The sequence below is a fragment of the Lagopus leucura genome, unplaced genomic scaffold (genome assembly GCF_019238085.1).
Source record: "Lagopus leucura isolate 7727_CA_CO unplaced genomic scaffold, USGS_WTPT01 Super-Scaffold_100157, whole genome shotgun sequence".
Lineage (NCBI taxonomy): Eukaryota > Metazoa > Chordata > Aves > Galliformes > Phasianidae > Lagopus > Lagopus leucura.
This window is the reverse complement of record NW_024962334.1, coordinates 5,448,351-5,464,734: the sequence shown is the minus strand read 5'-3', so window position 1 is coordinate 5,464,734 and position 16,384 is coordinate 5,448,351. Positions and strand designations below refer to the sequence as shown.

At 40.9% G+C, this 16,384-nt stretch overlaps 1 protein-coding gene across 3 annotated transcripts in view; it reads left to right on the top strand.

Annotated features, from left to right (window-relative positions):
• ELMO1 (engulfment and cell motility 1) overlaps positions 1-16,384 on the top strand; it is a 290,415-nt gene that overhangs the window by 243,515 nt on the left and 30,516 nt on the right. The window contains exon 1 of one of the 3 annotated variants that reach the window (XM_042888915.1): positions 1,349-1,369. The exons of the other annotated variants lie outside the window; for them this stretch is intronic. The gene's annotated coding sequence lies outside the window, so the exon portion shown is untranslated. Of the gene's footprint in view, positions 1-1,348; positions 1,370-16,384 lie in introns of those variants that run through there. 3 annotated transcript variants of the gene reach the window in all.

Below are 16,384 nucleotides of genomic sequence, written 5' to 3'. Positions count from 1 at the left end.
GAATTGGCGTGCTTTGGACATACTGAAAAATACCACGTTTTTATTGAGTTAAATGTATTTTATTTATTCATTTAATGGTTTATTCATTGAATTATTTTATTCATTTAGTGATAAATATATGAAGGAAAATAGCAATTACTTCTTGGGGGAAAAAAAAGAAAGGAAGAGCAAGTTGGAAGAACATTGTAAAAGCCCACAGAACGGGCTCCATCTTGTCAGAAATAAATGTCTCTATTCCCACAATTCACTATGAACAGCTATTTAGCAAGTTGTGGATCCTCATCCCTCTAATCTTCTTCACTCCCCTAAAAAAGCAAAAACTTTTCCTGCTCTGCTGGGTTTGCATTGAGACCCTCTGTGCCCAGACCTAGGTTATTTCTGTTACAGGGAGGATTGAGAAGGCTGCTTCTCTTTGCTAATGCTTTGCTTTACACCCAGTAGGAGCAAAATATGGAATATTTTTACTTTAACAGCAAAATAATTACTTAGTTTTCAACTAGACCCTGGGCAGAATTCATGATCAATTTCACTGCAACAGCCTTGCATACTATCCACTGTTCTCCAGCCTGAACCAGGGAACAATCAAATTGGATATCAGGAAAAAGTTCTTCACTGGGCACTGGAACAGGCTGCCAGGGCAATGGTCATGATGCTAAGATGCCAAAGGTCAATAGCACTTGTTTGGACAATGATCTCAGGCCTATGGGTCTGATTTTTGAGTGGTCTCGTGTGGAGGCAGGAGTTGGATTTGATGATCCTTGTGGTCCCTTCCAACTAAGGATGTTCTATCATTCTATGATTCTGCAACCCAATCAGCCAGTTTTCCTGTTGCCCTGATTCCTTGCCAAATTGGTATCCCAAAGAGTATTAGGAAAAACCTTTTAATTCCATCTTCTCTGCATAGCTCTTCCTTGATTTGCTTTATCTGAGCATCATATTTTAGAAAGTGAAATCTTTGTAGGAAGGGACAGGAGTACTCTGTAGAATTTATGCTTGTCCTTTGCATGCAAGTGGGAGTTGGCTTTGCAAGAGGCCGGTGTGAAGGCAGATGATGTAGTAGCAGTCAGGGTGCAGAAGGCATGGTGGGAGTCTTGATATTAATGAGGTTAATTTGTTACGTGCTGTGGGACAAAAGGTAAAAAACAAAAAACTATGCTGGCCTAGCCAAGGAGGTATTTATACGTGTGTGTATTTGTGTGGCAGGGGACAGCAGTGGGAGGAAAGCTGCGGAGGAAACAAGAATAAGTAAAACAAGATTGATTTATCGGCCCTAAATTGTTCATCTGTATTCCATTCTTCACTGTGCTGCAGAGGAGGAGAGCGGCTCTGGCACCATGGTGGGGGAAGAGAGCAAGAGAGGGGGAGGAAGGTGAGATCTATCACAGGCACCAGAAGCGCTTCATTTTCCAGAGGCTCTGATTAAACAAATGTTACTGCTGCCTGGCAGCTCTTGCAGACATTTTTTGGGATAGAATTAATCAGGAGGTAATTTGTCTCCTGCAAGAAGCAGGGTGGCTTGGCAGCACATTTGTGGCAGGCTCTTTTTTCCAAGTTTCACAGGACAGCTAGATTTCCCAAACTTCCTTCCCTGGCCAAGGTAGTGCCACCAGCTGCCTTAAGGACAGGGGATTTGGTGTTGCTGGGCCCAGCTGGGGTAAATGCTCACCCTGAATAATGATGTGAGACCGTTGTAAGTTGATTATGGAGCTCTGGCACTTACTAGGGGAATGGCAAAAAGGAGTGAACTGTGGAAGTGACAGAAGGATTGCTGTTGTGCAGAACTAGCTGGTTCTGAAGGGGATTGGGCTTTTCATTGTGCCTAAGCAAGGAGGTGGCTGCTGCCCTATTGATGCTATTGCACTTGAGCAGGAGCTTAAGGGGCAAAAAGAGAAATGCCTGGCTCGTAAGAATGGTGTCTGGACATGACTGGGGTAAGACCCAGATAACTGGCATAGGCATACCAGTATTGTGTGTGGACAAGGTTGTTCAGTATCTCACCCATTCACCTAAATGAGATTTGCCTGTACTCAGCTTCAAACCATATTTTGGGTCCTCTGTAGCAGACTGTTCTGTTCACCCGTGTGAAACTACTGGCACCTCAGTCAGGGCACTGCTGGGTGCAGGTTGCCCCTGCTGCAGTCAGTTCTGCAACGCAGGTGAGGATGAAAGCTGTCCTCTGTGATGTTTTCTAAACTTCCCATGCATGTGGACAAAGAGTCATATTGAATGATTACTGCATCCCCCAAAGTATCAAGCTCTCTTAATTTACCTACTTTGGTTCTCCTGGTGCTCAGGGAATGAATGGGCTGCACTGCAGTGGTGGAGCTGTAGGTGAGCAAGCAGATAATTTGAATTATCTACATTATCTGAAATCACTTTGCCTTTTTCCTTTCACCTCTTCTTTTCTTACATCTTCTAGATAATTCTACCTTCTACTATTAGTCTGTGGTGGATGTAGAAGATATGTTGCAGTACAGCAAATAATTGCTGTGTTTGAGCTTGCAGTGGACCCACTGTCCAGGAGGGATGAAGTCACCATCATATTATGCAGGCCGCTTGCAGAAGTGATTATAAAATCTTAATACCACTCTGTGAAGGGCATATGTATTATCAAAATCTTATTTCTACAGGGAATTAGGAAGTTTAAAAATACATTCTAGTGACTGAAAGACCTGATTAACCTCTAGCCCAAATGTCCAGGCTCTTGGGGAAACAAAGATGAATCTTAACTGACAGAAGGCTACTAGAATGACATGACATTCCTATGGTGAAACTGTTGTCATTTTAATGCTTCTTGACAACATGACTTGAGGTAAGCACTGGCAGCCCTTAAAAGGCAGGAATCTTACTCTTCCAGTGTCCTTGACCTCCTTGTTTCCAGGCCTGAAGAGTTATGAGATAAGAGGGGACCCTAAAGCTTTCTGTTTTGTTGCCTAGGAAGCCTGTTACTAGCTCAAGACTCAATCTTTGCCTTTCTTGAGATGGTCTTAGGCTTGATGTCCAACTTTCTTTGGAGGTTTCCTTTCTAGTGAAAATGAAAAAAGTTGTTATTGTATATCCTTTTCATAAAGGTACTGGGAATATTGTTTGATCAGTTGTTTTCATAAAATAGAATAAGAGTTGGTTGTGTTACCTGTGCAGTTGGGATGGCTGGATCAAGTCATAGAGATTTCTGGCTAGGGGACAAATTGACGTCATTGAAGCCAATACTTCTTGTGCTTCTCACCCAGATACCATCTTGGCTTCTGTAGGACACAGTTACGAGTATGGAGAGAAATGTGCTTGCACAGAACAGATTTCCCTCTCAGATGTACTTAGACACATTTGCATTGTACTTAGAAATCTAAAGTAAGAAGTGATCTCAGCTGGTCAAATCTGCAGGCATCTCAGGAACAGAAAAGCTTTCCCCTCTTCTTGCTTCTGATAAGGTGGAAACTGGAAATTTAACATCTGCTCTTTCCAAGCAGTAAATTTAGTAAGTCTGAGAGAGATGTCTTTAAATATGCAGGTTTATAAACTCAGAAAGCTGTCTGTCCTGTCTACATTCTGTTTTCTGTCCAGTGGAGCCTGAAAATTGTTTTGCTCCATTGAGAAAAACTAAAAGGAAGAGGAAAGACTTGTGTCACACTCTGCTGAGCTCCTCTGGGTAGGATAATATATTTTGCAGACTTCAGGAATGAAATTTTCTCTGTGTATCAGAGAGAACCTCCTTTCCAAACTAATGCTTTGCAGTAGGGCAACCATATCTGCAGCCGAAATGGTAGTTCTACAGCCATGCTTGTGCTGTACAACCACTGAGCATGCCAAGCTCTGGTTTCTGCACTTAAGCAAGCTTCCTCATGTTGTAGAAGAAAAAATTACACATCTCTATCACACCTACTTATGCAACGTTCATTCAGAATAGCAGCTTTGCTTTTCTGATTTCAAAAGGGAAAAGGAGAACAAGAAGGAGAATGACAGTGACCTTTATTGCACATGATGTGTGGCTCTGACTTGAGGAGAAATGAAGGACCTCAGAAAGAGCACAATGCCAAAGTAGGACAAGCCAGAGTGCACCACAAACATGGTTTTAGACAGAATAAAAGCAGTAATCTGGAAAAAGTGAAAATCACAGAGCTGCTAGGGCCTCCTGTGGTACCTTGGGTCCCTGGAGTGGAACTGGGGAACAGCAGATGGAGAGTGACCCTAGGTTTTACCTTTGTTTAAAGACGAATGTTGCCAGGTGCCCCTTAGATGCTCGTCATCACATAGCTGGAAGAAACCTTCTCTGCTGCTGTGTGCTGATTTGGATGTAAATGACTGGGGGATGCTACAGCTAGAGCTCCAAACCCTCCAAACAAATCCAGCAGATTGCTGGATGCTGCAGGGGATGCACTGCCTGAAGAGACATCATGCTCTAACAATGTTTTTTCTCAGCAGCAAAAATGCTTTTTTTTTTTTACATACTCTAAACCTGAGATTAGTCTGATCCAGTAATACCTTCTGTCATCACTGGCTTTCTTAAATCGGACATGAAAGATGTAGAGAAAAAGCTGTGATAATTTACATCTCTATATTCCCCATCATAGGCATATCACAACAAGGCTCTTATTCCTTCTCGATGCCTTCCCTTCCCTGAATGCAGCAAGGTTCCTCCCACCTGCCCACAGCCCTTAAACAGCAGGAGCTCAGCTCCCACTGCAGCCTCCCAGCCAGAGCCTCCCCCCAGCCTCCATCAGCTGCCAGGGCTGCCTCTGTCTGCAGGCTGTGCAGCTCGCCAGTCTCCTGACTGATGCTGCAGTCCTCTAGAAATCATCCCAAATCCATCTGGCATCTGATCTGAATTTACACCTTAATACCCCGTGCTCCCCAGAGCTTACCGGATGTAGAAGGCTTGTGCATCATGGATGTGTTTGGAAGGTAGAACCCATCACTCCAGAGACACTTTGTACTATAGGAAGTCTCTTATCCACATGCAGATTTTCTAACTTGGTTTCAGCTCTTTTCAGTTTTTGCCACGTTACTAAGTAATAGGGTATTTATGAAAGTGGTGTCATTGGCAGCTCTTTGCTGACTGATGAGTAAGACCTATTAGAAAGAGATTACTGATTTTTATCCAGGCTGTTCTTTATCTGCAGAAGCAGTGAGAAAAGAATGTCTGATACTCTACTGCCATTTTGTTACTGATTGCCAAAGCAAGCCCTCATCTTAAAACAAGGAAATGTTCCCATTGCCATCTTCCTTATGATCACTCCTTCTTCATGATTTTCTTTGTTTTAGGGATTGGGTCTAGAGGAAACATAGCAAATAATGTGTGGGCTGCAATCTTCCAAAGCTCCACGAATTCGTTAAGCTTCTGTTAAAGTGCTTTGAGAAGGAAATTGATGATAATTCTTTCTGAATATTTTTTTCAAATTGAGATACCTGACTTCTTTAGAGAAATGCTTTAAGTGTCCTAAAAAGTAGCCCCTGTTAGCAAACCCCTTCAAAACAGATTTTACTGAACTATTTGTGTGAACAGCACATTGATAAAAGAAAAAAAAGTCATCCAAATGAACAGAATATATCTGTGCTAGATGTGTTATTGCAATAGCAATCCACATCCAGACCCCTTTAATGCCAGACCTATACATACATGTAGAAAGGCTTATTTGCAATAGTTCCTGCTGATCTATTGCTCTTCTGCCACTGCTTGCTGTCTCAGAAAATATTGACTTTTCAGCAGAGCTCTTGCCAAGTTCTTCAGCACAGGCCTCTGTTCTCAGGGCTTCTCAGATGCTTCAATCTAGTCAAAATTACTCCTTTTGAGTCCTTTAGTCTGTTTCTTTCTCCTCAAGTTTTACTGTACGTTGTGAGGAGGTGAGGAAGGAAGAGTTTTGAAAATGCTGGATTATTCCCCAGACTAATTCAGCTTGATGAGAGTGTGACCCTCTATTTTCTCTTTTTGATATCCCTTTGTTGATAAACACCCTGTGGCACTGGAAAGCAATCCTTAAAATGGATGTGAATTCAGGACATTTGCCAATATGGGAACTAACAGCACTTCCCTCACCTTTCTTCTAGCCTTCTTACATATCCAGCTTTCCCTTGCAGCTGCTGGGGATGGCTCTGCATGCAGTGAGAAGCTGCCCTGCTGTGTGCAGATATTTGCTCTGCAGCTTCCCTGGAGTAGCCTAGGGGCAGCAGCAACACGGTGCTATTAGGGAATCCTCTGCCTTGTTTCCCTTTCGGTGCTGTCCTCCAAAGAAAGCAGCGCATCTGGGCTGAGAGAGGCTTTCCTAACAAGCAGCTGCATTGGTTGTATTTTTAACATCCTATGAGGAAGTTCACATGTCTAAACTTGCTGTGCTGCTAGCTCTGTTGCTGATGCCAGCTGATAATTCTTAGAGACGTACTTGCTGCTATGTTTTTTCACATGGCTACCACCAGTCCAGGATTTGTGAGTTTCATGAGCAGTGCGATGAAGGTGCATGAAGAGCACAGCTTCATGGAGGGCAGAGGGCTGGCCCTTTGGGAAGGGAAGGATTGTTCTTCTGCATTGTTTCCAGCCTCTGAAGAATTCCCCTCAGTTGTCCTTGCTGCTGCACAAACCAGAGTTTTTATCAAGAACTGTGCGTAGGTACATTTACAAGGAATGTCCAAAAAGAAAACTCAAATTCTGTCTTCACTGGGAAATACTTACCTACTGTGGGATCCTATCCTGCTATGGGATCCTATCCTGCTACTAGTGGAGGTGGCTGTGTAAAGCATCAATTCTGATGACTTGTGTTTAACTACAAGGTAACGAGCTATTCACTGCTCTTAAACCTTGCTACTGTCACCTCAAATGTTCTTTTTAACAGGATGGTACTTAGCCCAGATTTCTATTGCAACAGTTTATTGCTTTCTCAAGGAGCTCTAATAGGTAGCTTTTTTTTTCCCTGTGTTACTTTCTGACAGCTTTAAAAAACGGGAACAAAGCTTTCCAGCTTTGCACCTACGTAAGTCCTTTTATCCAGTGTACTCAGATGTACATTATAAAGGCTGGAAAGGTCTTATAGTCTTACCACAAGCTGTATACTTTTCTATCTGTGCTGCAGCACAGACAGTGTGACACACAAGGCAGGTGCAAGTTGCTTTCCCAAGACAAAGCACAGGTTTTCATGATGCAAAGGAGCTTTAAGGAATGAATTTTTCTTTATTTCAGTAATACTTTCAGCATGTGGCAAATCTGTGCCCTACTTGGGCATTGATACAGGACTCGGATATAGTGATATTGCTCAGTGCTGGATCAAGACAGGACTTTTTGTTTTTACCAGTACACAAGGTAACAGTGGTTGGCTGACTCATGCTCTCCATAGGCTGCCCATCCAGCAGCCATCACTTTGCTTTGCCTGCTGGGTAGGTGATGGCTGTGAGTTGCAACACCAACTGTTTAGTGTGGCAGAGACTAAATGATGTGCAAAAGAAGTTTGCAGGACCTCAGCACAGCACAGAGTGTGCCAAAAGCCACGGGTCAGTCAACTTTCTGATTGCATTTCTTCGCTGGATGTTTTTTACCCATCAAAAGCTCCATCCTAGCATTTTGCAAATTCCTGTAAATCACTGACGTGCACCAAATGAGGCACAGCACAGTTTATTCTGAGCCTTCCAAAGGAGATGAGGCTGAGGAAACAGAAGCAGAAGGCAGATTTGACCGGAGCCCCCTGAAGAGGTGGTTGCTGGTGGCAAATGAGGTGCCCCAGGTATTTGTTCCCATGCCCACAGCCCAGCAAGGGTGCCTCGCATCCCTTGTGCCTGCACAGCTCACTCCTCCCTGGGAACCAGCAGCCCCACCAGCCCCTGGGCAGATTGCCCAGTTCACAGCTGCTGTGGGGAGCTGCTGCTTTTCTCTTTCCTGTTATAATAGCAGCCTTATAAGGATTCCCCCAGCCAGCCATCTCCTCTGGAATAAAAAGTTGCATGTTTCCGCATGTGACTTCTGCTGTGATATTTGGGTTCATTTATTGGGATCCTGGGAGCTGGTCGTAACTCTAGAAGGAGGGGAAAGAATGGAAAAAAGGGAAAGAAAAATAAAAACAGGCCAGGAAAAAGCCAGTCTGCAGCAGGAATTCTACAGAAGATGTTAAAACGAGTAGTTTTGTAAGGGAAGCCGCTGTGCAGAGTTGTGGGGCAGTGGTGGTACAGATACAGGCATCTGCCTTCTGCTGGACAGCCATGGTAGCACCCTTTGACTCCCACTAGGATAAATAGCATCATATTTCCAGAGTATCTTTTGCATTCCTTGCCTTATACGCTGCACTCTAATTCCACATTGTAGCAGAAGATTCGAAAGAATAGCATTCTGATACCTTTAACCTCAGTGCTAGCCTTCTCATTACCAAGATGTGACACAGGTGTCTGGATATACTGTGTCTGTGCCCCTGGATGTGGTCTATTGGCTTGCTTCTGGACCAGGGTGAATTTCCTGAAGCAAATCCTTTGTGTAGTCATACATGTGATTGCAGGGGAACTGATATTTTTTTTTGTTGACTTCTTCAACCTGGAATGCACAGAATTTCTCTTTCATAGGAAAGCAAATGGCTTGTATTTAATTCTCAAAATAACTCCTGCCCCAAAACACAAAGTCAGTAGTCACAGAGTTGTAGGAAGAAGGGAGCCTGCTGGCTTGTTAGAATTGTAGATTGCTGACTGTGGAAAGAAGTGCAGTGATTTACAAAGATATGGAAAGAAGAGTGGTGATAACATTCAAGTTACCTGAGAAAGGGTCTTTCATCACTGAAATTGTAAGCCTTTCTCCATCTGTAACTCATTAGCTACTTACTAGAAGTAGCACTATTTTAAGACATTATTTACCCTCCTAGGCAGGATCGATGTGTTTCTGGAGACGTGTGTGTTTCTGTGCATGTCATTGGTAGTTTCTGATCAATAGTGAGAAGTAAACTTGAAGCCAAACTCTACAGTGTTGTCTTGATCCTTCTGTGAGAAAATTTCCTTTGGCTCTGATTCAACACGAATGAAAGGAGCAGGGGGAAAAAAAGAAAAAGAAAGACATAACAATCACTGGAAGGAAAAAAGTGTGATTTCCAGATGCTTCCTATACACGTAGTGCAGGGGATGGAGCAAGGGAACCAGCCTACACAGATCTGATGGGCATATCAATGCCACTGGTATGTGTTTAGTCTTTACACATAGCTAGTAGATACACATAGCATGTAGATGTCTTGCCCTTTGCTCATGGAGGTGCTATTCCTGAAGAGAAGGGTTGTGTAACCTCATAGGTTTGTTTCACTCTTAATTTCCCTGGCTAGCAGACTGGTTTTGTAATCAAGGTGAAGTGATTGAATGCTTTTGTGCAGTTGATTTTAGTATTATGTGTGAAATAAATCAGTGTTATCTATCCTGGGGAGTAGTTTATTTTCCTGTACTGCATATAGATCTCAACAAACCTTTCCTTTGATCTGGGAGAGAAAAGATTGCTCCTTTGCAGCAATCAAAAATATAGGTCTCTGAAGCCATAAACCATTCCACTGCAGTTTTTAGAATGAGGTATGGCAAAGCAAGTCATCTGTGTTTTTTCTTCTTCTAAGAATAGTCTAGTTGAATTCTTTATATGCTTGGGTACATGCCATAATTCAAGGGGAAAAATTATATGCATTGTTCTAATTATTTATATGAGGGTGCAGTAATAATTTAACTACCTTAGGCAAAGGTCTCATCAGACTTGATTCTGTACAAACTCAATTAAAAATATATATATTATTGAGTAATTTCAGAACATTAAGTGGCAATGAAAACGTTCTTTTATTTTTTAATCCCAACACATGGACATTTTCTGTACATTTGTCAGTTCAGAGCAGATCTTGGTTTGCAATAGCTCTGACAGCACTTATTACAGTCTGTCAAGTTAGTAATTTGTGAGTTCAGGATTTACAGAATAATTTTTAGAGCTAGCATCTAACAAGTCACGGTGCATTTAATCTTTTCATTGCTTCACGTATTTTTGTGAATCACTCTGTTAATTCATGCAGCTATTTTTATTCCTGTGGCCCTGACTGGACTCTGATACCAGTACAGCTATTGCTTGAAACAGTTCTACAGTCATGATTTTCAGCTCACTGCTTTCTTTAGTGACATGAATGTGAAAATGAGGGTTTACCTAAAAATTATGACTGCCTATTTGCTGTAAATTACGATGCATCAATATTTATAAGTTCATTCAGAGGAATAGCATATTTGTGCACTGCCTTCTTGTACAGTTCATCGATGTTCAGCCCAATCATTTACCATCACTGGGAGGATAAGCGTGTAACTGGATTGAATCAGATGATCCTACACTGTTTTCCTGAATCACGTTGATCAGGAAAAGCTACTTGAATAATGTAGATCTCTAATTCAACCTAAAAACACACTTTCACTACTTTTGGTAGCTTTTGCTAGGTAGAAATTTAGCCTGCTGAAACAATAGAATGTCAAACAAACAAACAAACAAACATGTAGCATTGAAGCAGTGAATGGCATTTACCTAAAATTTGGAAAAAGAAAAGCTGTGCCTCCTGACTTGTACCTACTTTTATTTTTCCCTTGTTCGTGTAAATAACAGATAAAAAGTGAGACAGTGCTTTGAAACTGCTTTCCTGGGTGCTTACTCTTTGAGTGGTCGGCTGATTTTTGCACTTGCTGGAGAAGCAGGGGAGTATTAGCAAAGCCAGGGAAAGTGACAGCACTTTACATACCTGAGTTTAATCACAATGAGCATTTTTCATAGGCAGATCTCCTTTTCTATTGAAAGCACATATGGAAACTTGAAGTGTTTGTTCTGAGATTCCTGAACAGAAATTTCACGTTTTGGGGGATATTGTAAGAATGGGTAACTCAGCTAATTGCTCAGTATTGCAGCTTCTGTTCCATATCAGGAAAAAAGTAAGCATGAAAGTAATTACTCAGGATTAAAAGTGTGTTTCCTGAGTAGGTGAAGCTCTTGCTTTATCAGATTAAAGTCTTGTGGTTCTGAAGCTACCTGGACCCACTGTTGCTATCGTTTTTTGCTTGATAGACCGCAGTCCTGGGCTAATTAACCAACACCTGCAAGGCTTTCCCTGTTCAAATCAGAGGCCATGCATCTCTTTTATTAGTATATCTGTGAGAATTAAGGCAATAAGTGGGCAGAAGAGCTGCAGAACTTGCTACTCAGTGTCACTACAGATTGTTATAGACACAATAGATGGATTTTCAAGGTCTGTTTGGTTTGGGAGAGGAATGCTGACAAAGGGGAGAGAAGCAAGAAGGGGAAGGGTAAAGAAGCTGTCCCTGTACTGCCTGGTGCTTTGTGCTAGCTGGTGGCTATGGTTTGTGCAGTTGATTAGGGAGCATCCGGCTCAACCACAGGCCATGTCATAATAGCAGGACTCTCATTTCTCTTTGTATTATGAAGACACAAGGAAGGTACACTGCCCCCCCTTCAACTCAGATGTCAAGTTGGGAGTCCCCCACATTTTTCCTACGTTTCTCTCTACTCTGAGTCTTTTTTTAATCCATCATCAACAACCAAAACTTGAGATGATTTATTATTATTATTATTATTATTATTACACTTTTCGATGGGAAAACTATATTTTAGAATTTATCCTTGCTTTTCTTCTGTAGAACCAGCTGCCTGCCATATAATAAAGTTAATTTTCTTATAGTGTATGCTATTTAATGTAATCATTAAAGGTTTTAAGGGAAAACACACCCAAATGTGTGTTCCTAATCATGGGTAATTCTCATGCTATTTTTCTTTAGAAATCACAAGTGTGTTATCAGGCATATTAATTGTTAGAGTGGTGTATGACTGAGGATACAAATATCTCCTCATTTTTTCCCTCTCCCCTCGTAACATTTTGTTTGAGATCAGTAAGTACATTTTGTCTGTGAAAAGCCCTGGATTAAATGCCACCCACCATAGATTTTGTGCATGCTTTATTTTGCCAAAGGAGGTTGTCAGACATTAGGGGAAGTAATGTAATATTGGTTGACCTAAAACTTTAATTAACTGACAAGGAAGTTTACGAAAACTGTCATGTTGACTTTGCACATCATTTTTCTGGGGCAGAAAAGCTTTGTCACAAACCACTCATTTCTTGTTTTGCTAACCTCAAGGCATAAAGGAAATAACTATGTTCCTTATTTCTGGTGCAAATAGTATTGTGGAAATATGAAATAGAAGGAAGAGATTTTCTACCAGTCATTCCTGCTTCAGCTTAATACAACCCAAATAAGCTGTATTAGACGTGCACATTTAGATTAGCATTGTGGGCTCAGCTTTGAACTGAATCCTTAGACACGAGGGCAGCACGTGATTTTAACCCTGCAGGAAGCTAGTAGACTACTTGCACATTGTCTTTTACCAAAAATAGTTTATGGACAGTGTTTACATGTTTTTTCCTGATGACTGCAAGTCCATAATTTTGTGTAGGCTTTTGTCAATCAAATTCAAACAGCTTTTTGCTCACAGCCAGTACCTCTGCCACTCTTTCTGTCTTTAATGGAGCAAATCAGTAATAACATTGAAAAATAACTGGAGGTCTCCCTGGTACGTGGTGCTTCTCCATCAAGACATAGATAGGTAAAAATGATCCATGCAGATAACAGAGTTCTGGGATCTCCTTTGGGAAGTGCAAATCAGTCTGTGGCCATAGGCTCTTCCTGCAGAGGTGGATTAGCCTGGGGATGTAATACAACAGAGTACAAAAATTAGTGATTCATTTTCACTGAACACAACGTTACAAAATGCTCACATCCAAAATCAGAATTAGCCTGGATTTTTTTTTCCCCCCAGAGAAATGAACATTTTTACATCAACTTCTTCAGATGCAGTCACTCCTCTGACCACTTTCTTGCTTTTTGCCAGCCCCCATCTCTCACTGTTTCAGGATTTCATTGGTCCTATGCTCATGGCCCTAGGGCTCTTCTTCTTCCCTTTCTACAAGCCTGGAGTGCATGGAGAAATGTGATGAATCCCTTGCTTACTCTCCTGTAGTCTTTGATTAATGGCACTCTCATCCCACCAGTTCCTAGGGACCATCTGTTATCAGACTGGTTTCCCACACCTGTGATCCATTAGTCAAGGGACAGAAAAAAACTGAAAGAATCAAAGCTGCTCTGAAATGTGCAACAGTTCTTGTTTTTACTTCATCTTCAGCTTTTCTTCCTTCACCACTCAGTCTACTGGGTTGGACCTAAGGGTCCAGTACAAGATTCTGTTCACTCTTCCTGAGCAGTGGGCAGACAATTTGTTTGGCTTGTGAGGCTATAACCATGATTTCACACTGAAGAATTCTATTACTGCAGCATTAAGATTCCAAATACCTCCTATAGACCTTTTATAAGCACCTTGTGTGGAATTGCTGTTACATCTCCTACCTTTCAGCTCCATCGCCATGTCTGCTAGGTGCTCATTTATTCATATTGGGTATACCTGTAAAATGATGGTCGTTGCTGAACTAGATAATAATAGTGATACCACATGGGAACAGTCTGCTCAGCTTGATCAAAACCATTGCATTGTTTCAAGTCTCTTTTCTGCAGACAGAAAAATATCTTGGTTCTTAGTAAAAAAAGAAAAAAGTACAAACGTAAAAATGCATATGGATATGTCTATATATATATATATATGCATATATATATATATATACATACTTTTAAATAAAGAAAGCTAAAACCTCATCAACTAAAAGTTGTTTTTTTCCACAACAGCTTTTAAATTCTGCAGAAAATTAAGAGTTAAAATATATCTGAGCTTTCACCTGCTAAATCTTCTGACAGCTCCTTCCTCATCCCAGTGCCTGAAAATAAATCAACTTAATTATTCCTGTCATTATATACATTCAGCTGGCTTAGAGTTGTCTCTTTATCGTTGGCTGCAGCTACTGTCCTTGTCTGCTGGAACAGTTAAGAAGATTGAAAACTGGTGTGCTTTTTTTTTGTTTGGTTAGTTGTTGTTGTTGGGGTTTTTTGTTTTTTTTTTGAGGTATGAGAGGTTTCTTAGTTTAGTTTTGTGGGTTTTTTTAGTAATTCTGGAGAATACAGACTGTAATAGAAGAAAAAAATCAGAAATTTTGGTAACTCTTGTCAATGTTCAGACTGTACCAACACTGTGTTTAAATTTACTTCTGTAGAACAGCGTGCCTGAATTAATATCCTAAAATAATGTGGAAGATTTGTCCAGGCTAAGATCAGGGGACTACTGTAGTGAAATCATAGATTGCAATATGTGGAGATGGGAAAACAAAGAACAGCATTAAATTTTCTCTCAAGGACTTCTAAGTCTCACAGGATGACTCTTCTGAGTACTCTGAAAATATAACCATTGATCTACTTAAGACAATTCATCCATTGAAATAACCTAAAAAATTGTCTTGAATTACCTGGTGCAACCTTTAAACATGTAACGTTTTCATTAAAGTGGTTGACAGGTTGCTTAAACTGAAGTCATTTTCTTTCCCTTCAAAATTATCTTTTTTTTTTATGCCCTCCTTTGTCATTGGGCACCATTCATTAAGAATGATTTGGTTGTTTCATTCTGCAGCCTTATTTTTTTTGCCTACTCTGTGAGTTTTACTGAGGGAAATCTCCTTTGTGCCTGAAATTATTAAGCTGGATCTTAGTAAATATATGATGTTTTGTTTATTTTATTTTGTTTTTGTTTTATTATTATTTTTTTTAACGTTGCATAAACCATGCTGCTTCTCCCCAGGAACGCTTAGATAGGAGGGAAACTACGTATGAATTCTTGGCGTACAATTTGAAAAGAGATGTCATTTCTCCAGTTTTCTATTCACTGGCTTGTTGATTTTTTTTTGTGTAGTCGTTTGGAAAAGCCAATGAAAGCAGCCTTAAAATGTCTTACTTCTCAGATTCTGCAAGTCTGGTTGTAGAGGATGTAGCTCAGTCCTGTGGGTCATCTTTTATCACATGCTGCAAAGAGACAGGAATCGTCCCTTGTAGAACTTGTTAATACTGAGCCAAATTAGGAAAGCACTCAACCAAGCACATCATAGTTACGTGGATCCATGGCTTATACCTGACTTCTGTAGAACTCTTGGCATCTGTTCTAGCTGTGAGCTGTGAGAGGGATGTTCCGTGTGAAAAGGTATCTTATTAAAGAGAAACAGCTGTGTGGAAGTTATGGGAAGGGTTTATGTCTTGTCCGTTGCTCTGTGGATGAGTTGTGGTGAATCTCCAGCCTTATGGGATGTCCTGGGGGTAATTTCTGAGAAGGTTGAGGCTAAAAGTTTGTACAAAGAGGGGTTTTGTTGAGCAAAAGGCTCAGATTTAACATTTCCAGAAGCTTGCAGATAATGGTTGGATGTCACAGGTGACAGCCACTCTCCTCCAGTCATGCCAAATACAAAGTTTGCATCAGAATGGCAACAAAGAATATACAGAGGGGTCCATTTTGTGTTGCTCGGAGTTGGAGACAAGCTGCTGAAGTTAATGGTCAGTGGAAAGTTACTATATAGATGGATCTTGGCTTCAGATAAATTCCTCTTCCTGACATTGATGCCTTCTCACTCTTTTTATTTTGTCCTCTTAAAGCCTAAATATTCAGATCTCTGCTCAATCCTGGAAGGCAGGGGCTTTATTTGCATAGATAAAAGTTCTTGTGACAAGAAACAGGAGTGAGGAGGAAGCGTGGGAGAGGCAAAATAATCAGGATATGATATTTGATTAGGTCAAATAAGCAAAATATAGAGATATACAAAACCAGCTTAACAAAAAGATGTGTAATTTAAGTTTATGAGTATGAACCATAGAATTGTAAGGCAGATCAGTTAAATAAAAGGCTGGGAATTTACCTGTCCTTGTCATAATGCAGAACTTGGGATCCTCTTACCATACCAAAGGTCATCAGATACAAAATGCACCCTCTAAAGCACTCCTCTCTCAGTAGGAGAAGCAAAGTGTAATGCAATTAAAACAACTATCTGCAGTGTTTATGTACAGTTATATTGAGTAGAGCATACTTTTAATTTCGTTGTAAGGTCAGCTACACAAGGAGGATTACTGCTGTCTCTTAGACAGCAGTAATCAACGGCTGGCAGCTCAGCTTTAGAAATTTTGAACAGATTAGAAGATCTTGGCAGTGGTTCTCAAATGCTCAGGAGACTCACTGCTACCGACAGCTTTGACATTGTGGACATCAAATTAAATATTATTTGCTATAAACATTACAAGGCAATTGATCACCCCTCACATACTGGGCCCAGGGTGCATGCTTCCTGCCTTCTGTGTTGGGAACAAGGGCAGCCCATAAACCAAGGAGCTATTTGATGATATTCCATCAACAACTTTTTAGATTAGAGCAAAGAAGAGGAATTATTTGTATGTTAACCACAACACTGAGTACCAGGGAAGGGAAGCAAGGGCTTATGTAGGATTTTGC